Source organism: Balaenoptera borealis (genome assembly GCF_965194805.1).
Source record: "Balaenoptera borealis genome assembly, chromosome: 6".
NCBI lineage: Eukaryota > Metazoa > Chordata > Mammalia > Artiodactyla > Balaenopteridae > Balaenoptera > Balaenoptera borealis.
This window is the reverse complement of record NC_138863.1, coordinates 36,681,332-36,688,670: the sequence shown is the minus strand read 5'-3', so window position 1 is coordinate 36,688,670 and position 7,339 is coordinate 36,681,332.

Sequence of the window (7,339 nt, the reverse complement as noted above, 5' to 3'; positions counted from 1 at the left end):
ACTACAGAACACCACAGAATCTTTTAAAACTAATATTGCAATGATAGTATATATAGAGCTCAATTAGATTTTTTAATGCATTTTCAGACTTACTGCTTAATTTAATCTTCATTATACTCTATGAAGTATACTTACATGTAGATTTTACAGGTGAGAAAATTGCTGTTAATTAATTTCAAGTAAAATCCCCAGGATCACTAAGCTTAGTGAGGGCTAGAACTAGATTTTGAAGGCCCTTATTTTATTCTTGGACTCTATGATCTTTCCATTATTTCCCTTTTTTTATTGAGGTATAGTTGATTTACACTATTATATTAGTTTCAGATGTACAACATAGTGATTCAAAATTTTTATAGATTATACTCCATTTATAGTTATTATAAAATATTGACTATATTCCCTGCGTTGTACAATAAATCCCTATAACTTATTTATTTTGTATATAGTAATTTGGACCTCTTAATTCTCTACCCCTATCTTGCCCCTCCACTCTTCCCTCTCCTTAATGGTAAACACTAATTTGTTCTATATATCTGTGAGTCTGTTTCTTTTTTGCTATACTCACTAGTTTTATTTTTTAGATTCCATATATAAGTGATAGCATACAGTATTTGTCTTACTCTGTCTGACTTATTTCACTAAACATAATAACATTGAGGTTCATCTATGTCATTGCAAATGGAAAATTTTCATTCTTTTTTATGGCTGAGTACTATTCTTTTGTGTGTGTGTGTGTATCACATCTTCTTTATCCATTCATTTGTTGATGAATACTTAGGTTGCTTCCATATCTCAGCTACTGTAAATAATGCTGCTATGAACAGTGGGGTGCGTGTATCTTTTTAAATTGGTGTTATTGTCTTCTTTGAATATATACCCAGGAGTGGAATTGCTGGATTATATGGTAGTTCTATTATTAGTTTTTTGAGGAACCTCCATACTGTTTCACACACCAATTTAAATTCCCACCAACGGTGTATTAGGGTTCCCTTTTCTCCACATCCTAGCCAATATTTGTTATTTGTGGACTTTTTGATGATAGCCATTCTGATGGGTATAAGGTGATATCTCATTATGGTTTTGATTTGCATTTCTCTGGTGATTAGCTATGTTGAGCATTTTTCATGTGCCTGTTGCCCATCTGTATGTCTTCTTTGGGAAAATGTCTGTTCAGGTCTTCTGCCCATTTTTAAATCGGATTTTTTGTTATTTTGATATTGAGCTGTATGAGCTGTTTGTATATTTTGGATATTAACCCTTATTGGTTATATTTTTTGCAAATATTTTCTCCCATTCACTAGGCTGTCTTTTCATTGTGTCAATGGTTTCCTTTGCTGTGCAAAAGCTTTTAACTTCAATTAGGTCCCATGTGTTTCTTTTTGCTTTTGTTTCCTTTGCCTTAGGAGACAGATCTAAAAAAATATTGATGCAATTTATGTCAAACAGTGTTCTGCCTATGTTCTTTCTAGGACTTTTATAGTTTCCAGTCTTACTTACATTTAGGTTTTTAATACATTTTGAGTTTATTTTTGTATATGGTGTGAGAAAATATTCTAATTTCATTCTTTTACATGTAGTTGTACAGTTTTCCTAGCACCACTTGTTGAAGAGACTATCTTTTCTCCATTGTGTAGTCTTGCCTCTTCTGTTGCTGATTAATTAATTGACCATAAGTGTGTGGGTTTACTTCTGAGCTCTCTATTCTCTTCCATTGATCTATGTGTCTGTTTTTATGCCAGTACCATACTGTTTTGAATATTATAGCTTTGTAATACAGTCTACAGTCAGCTCTGTTCTTCTTTATCAAGACTGTCTTGGCTATTCAGGGTCTTTTTTGTTTCCATGAAAACTTTAAAATTATTTTTTCTAGTTCTGTGGAAAATGCCCTTGGCATTTTGGTAGGGATTGCACTGAATCTGTAAATTGCATTGGGTGGTATGGTTATTTTAACAATATTAATTCTTCCAATACATGAACACAATATATCTTTCCATCTCTTTTTGTCATCTTCAATTATTTTCATCAGGTCTTACAGTTTTACCCCCTTAGGTAGATTTATGCCTAGGTACTTTTTTCTTTTTGATGCAATTGTAAATGGGCTTGTTTCCTCAATTTCTCTTTTGGTAGTTCATTCCTAGTGTTTTAGTGTTAGTGTTAATGTTTAGTGTCTCTACTTGTGCCTTGTTTTGTTTTTTGTTTTGGTTTGCTAAAAGACGTTGCCTTAACATTTCTTGTAAAGCTGGTTTGGTGGTGCTGAACTCTTAGCTTTTGCTTGTCTGTAAAAGTTTTGATCTCTCCATCAAAACTGAAAGAGAGCCTTGCCAGGTAGAGTAATCTTGGTTGTAGGCTTTTCCTTTTCATCACTTTTTTTTTTTCAGCTGCATTGGGTCTTCATTGCTGTGGGAAGGCTTTCTCTAGTTGCAGTGAGCAGTGGCTACTCTTCATTGCGGTGTGTGGGCTTCTTATTGTGATGGCTTCTCTTGTTGTGGAGCACGGACTCTAGGCACATGGGTTTCAGTAGTTGTGGCATGCAGGCTCAGTAGTTGTGGCACTCAGGCTCATTAGTTGTGGCTCACAAGCTCTAGAGCACAGGCTCAGTAGTTGTGACACACGGACTTAGTTGCTTCATGGTATGTGGGATCTTCCAGGACCAGGGCTCGAACCTGTGTTCCCTGCATTGGCAGGTGAATTCTTAACCACTGTGCCACCAAGAAAGTCCCTCCCTTTCATCACTTTAAATATATCATGCCACTCCTTTCTGGCCTGCAGAATTTCATTGAAGAGTCAGCTGATAGCCTTATGGGCATTCCCTTGTATATAACTTACTGCTTTTCCCTTGCTGCTTTTAATATTCTCTCTTTATCTTTAATTTTTGCCATTTTAATTACAATGTGTTTTGCTGTGGTCCTCTTTCATTGATCCTGTTTGGGACTCTCTGTGCTTCCCGGACATGGATGTCTGTTTGCTTTCCCAGGTTAGAGAAGTTTTCAGCTATTATGTCTTCAAATATGTTCTCTGCCCCTTTTTCTCTTCTCCTTCATGGAACCTTATAATACAAATGTTAGTATGCTCAATGTTGTCCTAGAAGTCTCTTAAACTGTCCTCATTTTTTAAATTCTTTTTTTCTGTCCAGCTTCAGTGATTTCCACTACTCTTCCAGCTTGCTGCTGTCTTCTAGCTTGCTGCTCTGTTCCTCTGCATCATTTAGTCTGTTGTTGATTCCTTCTAGTGTATTTTTCATTTCACTCATTGTATTCTTAATCTCTTTTTGGTTGTTCTTTATATTTTCTGACTCTTTGTTAAAAACTTCTAACTTCTTGTTTTGTTCATCTATTCTTCTCCTGATTTCTTTGATCATCTTTAAGATCATTACCTTGAACTCTTTCTCCACTTTCACTTAATTCTTCTTTTGTGGTTTTATCTGGTTCCTTCCTTTGGAACATCATTTGGAACATGTTTCTCTGTTGCTCCATTTTGCTTGACTTGCTGTTTTGATTTCTGTTTATCTGGTAGGTTGGTTATGTTTCCTGACCTTGGAGAAATGGCCTTTTGTAGGAGACACCATATGCATTCCAGCAGCACACTTCCCTCTGGTCACCAGAGCTATATGTTCTATGGTTCCCCCTTATGATGGTTGTGTGGGTCTTTCTGTTGTGGCAGGCTATGTGGGTGATCTGGTAGGTGTGGCTGGCCCCTGGTATTGGTTGGTTGCCAGCCTCTCGTTGGTGGGGCAGGTCATGAGGCAGCTGGCTATGGAACCCTGAGGGGCCCCAGGCTTGTGCCAGCCCACTGGTCGTCAAAGCTGGAACCTGGGGTCTGGCTGCAGGGACCAGGGCTCCCAGAGATGGTGTCAGACCACTGGTGGGTAGGGCCTGTTCCTGACACAGCTGGCTGCAGGGCTGTGGTTGTCCTGGGGCTGTCTGTCTGCTCATAGGTGAGGCTCATCCTGAGGCTAGTGCAGGCTAGCTTGTGGGCAGGGCCAGGGCCCAGGAGATTCTGGGGCTTGTGCCTTCCCACTGGTGGGTAGACCTGGGTTCTGGTGTCTCTGGCTGCAGGGGCCTGGGGATCCTGGATACAGTGCTTTCACACTGGTGTGTGTGGCTGGGTCCTCAGCCCTCTGGTGGACAAGGCCATGTTCAGGGGTGGCTGTGGGCTCAGGAGGTCTTAAGGCAGGTAGGTGGGGCTGTATCCCTGCCCAGTTAGTTGCTTGGCCTGAAGCTTCCATTGGTGCCTACAGGCTGGTGGGCGGAGTTGGGATTGGGTCCTGAGGCTAATAGCTAGAGGGAGGATTCCAAAATGGTACTTGCCAGCACCAGTGTCCGTGTGATAAGACAAGCTCCCCAAAATGGTTGCCATAGTGTTTGTCTCCAGAGTGAGCTCCAGTTGTCTCCCAGGAGATTCTCCAAGATCAGCAGGTAGGTCTGACCCAGGATTCTTTCAGATTATTGCTTCTGCCCTAAGTCCCTGAGCATGGAAGATTTTGTGTGTGTCAAGAGTGGAGTCTTTATTTCCCACAGCCCTTTAGGTCTCCTGAAAGTAAGCCCCACTGGCCTTTGAAGCCAAACTTTCTGGGAGCTCATCTTCTCAGCACAGGATGCCCTGGGCTGGGGAGCCCAATGTGAGACTCCGATCTCTTATTCCTTGGGGAGAACCTCTGCAATTGTAATTATTCTCCCATCTGTGGGTTGCCTACCTAGGAGTATGGGTCTTGACTATACCGCGATTCCACTCCTCCTACCTGTCTCGTTGTGGTTCCTTCTTTACATCTTTAGTTGTATGAGATCTTTTCTGGTAGGTTCCAGTCTTTTTCCTTGATAGTTGTTCTGTAAATAGTTATTATTTTGGTGTGCCCGTGAGGGGAGGTGTGCTCAGGGTCTTTCTACTCCACCATCTTGGGACTATGTCCAGACTCTACGCTCTTTCTATTCTTTTTTTCATGACTTCTCAATCTACCTCAGTGGATCACAACCACAGTGAGATATGAGAATCACCTGGGAAGTTTTTAAGAAATAATAATGCCTGAGCTCCACCTACAGAAATTTACATTTAATTGGTCCAAGAGAGAACCTGTCTCTCTGTGTTTTGCAAAAACTTCTTGGGTAACTATAATGTCCAGCCACAATTGTTTTAAATAGGTACAGATTTATCTTCTTTGGATGGTCCTTGATGTCAGGTTCATGTTCAAATTCCTCACTGTATTTCTTTATACCTTGGACGTAGCATGAAAAAAACTTGTGACTTAAAATATATAAAATGGTTCCATTACATATTATAACCAGAACAATAATCAAGCCGAATGACAACCGTTCATAAGGAAAAAGGTTAGCATTAAAATTCAGATGACTGAGCTTAAAAAAAAAAAGAAAACCTAAGAAAAAGGTGTGTTCACAGTCTGGGGTTTGAAATGTGGCCCTACAAAAATAAATGGTTCTTAAATTCTGGTAGAAGCAGTTTGGGGGATGCTGTCCTAATCAATTCTCCAGTGAACTAGCCCCACTAACCTTCTAATCTTGGCACTCCCTAAATTGTGTTTTTGTAACAACTTGCACAATCTCCCATTTTTTCATTTTCCTTTTCTCTGGTGTAAATGACCAATAGAGGATATTGACAGTGCTGAACTAAATGATGAAACAATCTCTTTTCCCCTTGCAGCCCACCTGGGAAAGATACTCTTGCACATAGTCATTTTTAAAGTATAATTAACAAGAAAAGGGGAAACTGGTTAATAAAATAGAATTGTATTAAGTTCTGCCCCATGGTACTTGAGAAATACTAGGACAATGACATTTATGAGCCATGCTCAAAAAGGAATGGGGGATGAACTTCCCTGGTGGCACAGTGGTTAAGAATCCACCTGCCAATGCAGAGGACACAGGTTCAAGCCCTGGTCCGGGAAGATCCCACATGCCACAGAGCAACAAAGCTCATGCGCCACAACTACTGAGCCTGTGTTCCAGAGCCCACAAGCCACAACTACTGAGCCCATGTGCCACAACCACTGAAGTCCGTGAGCCCTAGAGCCCATGCTCTGCAACAAGAGAAGCCACCGCAATGAGAAGCCCACGCACCGCACTGAAGAGTAGGCCCTGCTTGCCACAGCTAGAGAAAGCACGCGCAGCAACGAAGACCTAATGCAGCCAAAAATAAATAAATAAAATAAATAAATTTATTTAAAAAAAAAAAATCTGCCTGCCAATGCAGGAGACATGTGTTCAATCCTTGGTCCAGGAAGATCCCACATGCCACGGACCAACTAAGCCCTTGCACCACAACTACTAAGCCTGCGCTCTAGAGCCCACGAGCCACAACTACGGAGACCACGTGCCACAACTACCAAAGCCCACGCACCTTAGAGCTCGTGCTCCATAACAAGAGAAGCCACTGCAATGAGAAGGCCATGCAATGCAGCGAAGAGTAGCCCCCACTCACCGCAACTAGAGAAAGCCTGTGTGCAGCAACAGAGACACAGTGCAGCCAAAAATGAATAAATAAATAAATAAACAAATTTATCAAAAAAAAAAATCAAAAAAAGGAAGGGAGGAAGAAAGAGTTGCCATCCAAGTCAGTTAAAAAACTCATTCCTTGCCTCTCCACGCCCTGGAGTATTTTTCCAGAAAAGGAAATATCTGTTGATCTTCTGGATGCCTCTGAGCGAGACAGACCTCCCCATCAACAATATGTGCAGAAATCCTGCAATTTCCGCAAAAGGGAGATCTGCCTCCAGGTTACAAATGGGCTTGGGGACCTGACTGAGATGGTTTGCAGCACAGGGTATACAAGATGTTTCCAAGCAAGGACTGGGAAAGAGAATTCAGCATTGATTTAGAACAGTACCTTTCAAACTATTCTGCCTGGGATGGTAAGACATGTAACCCTTGTACATACTGACCCAGTATATGCAGAAATGCATGTCTGTATGGGTGTGGTATATATTTAAAAATAAATTTACAAGGAAGAGTTTTGCAATCCATTAGTAGGTCATGAAATCAATTTTGCATGTGTCAACCAGCACTTTTAAAAAAGAGTTTAATCAGTTTTACACATTAACAGTGAGTATTATTTTATGACTTCAGTTGCATACACTAATTTCTAAAAGGCGTAAACTCACAAGAGTTTACTAAATCTAAAGGAACCAAATTAAGTAACAATATACATGAAAGGAGACAGAAACCTTTTGCCAATCAGTGGACGTTTCAATCACTCTGTCAGGACATTTCAATCACTCTGTCAACAAATGTACACTGATCAAAGGCACCTTGCTAACCACTGAGGAAAAAGTGTTCCAAGTACACCATCTTCAAATTTCTTCTCTGCCCACTAGTTATTCCAAGCTTAGCCT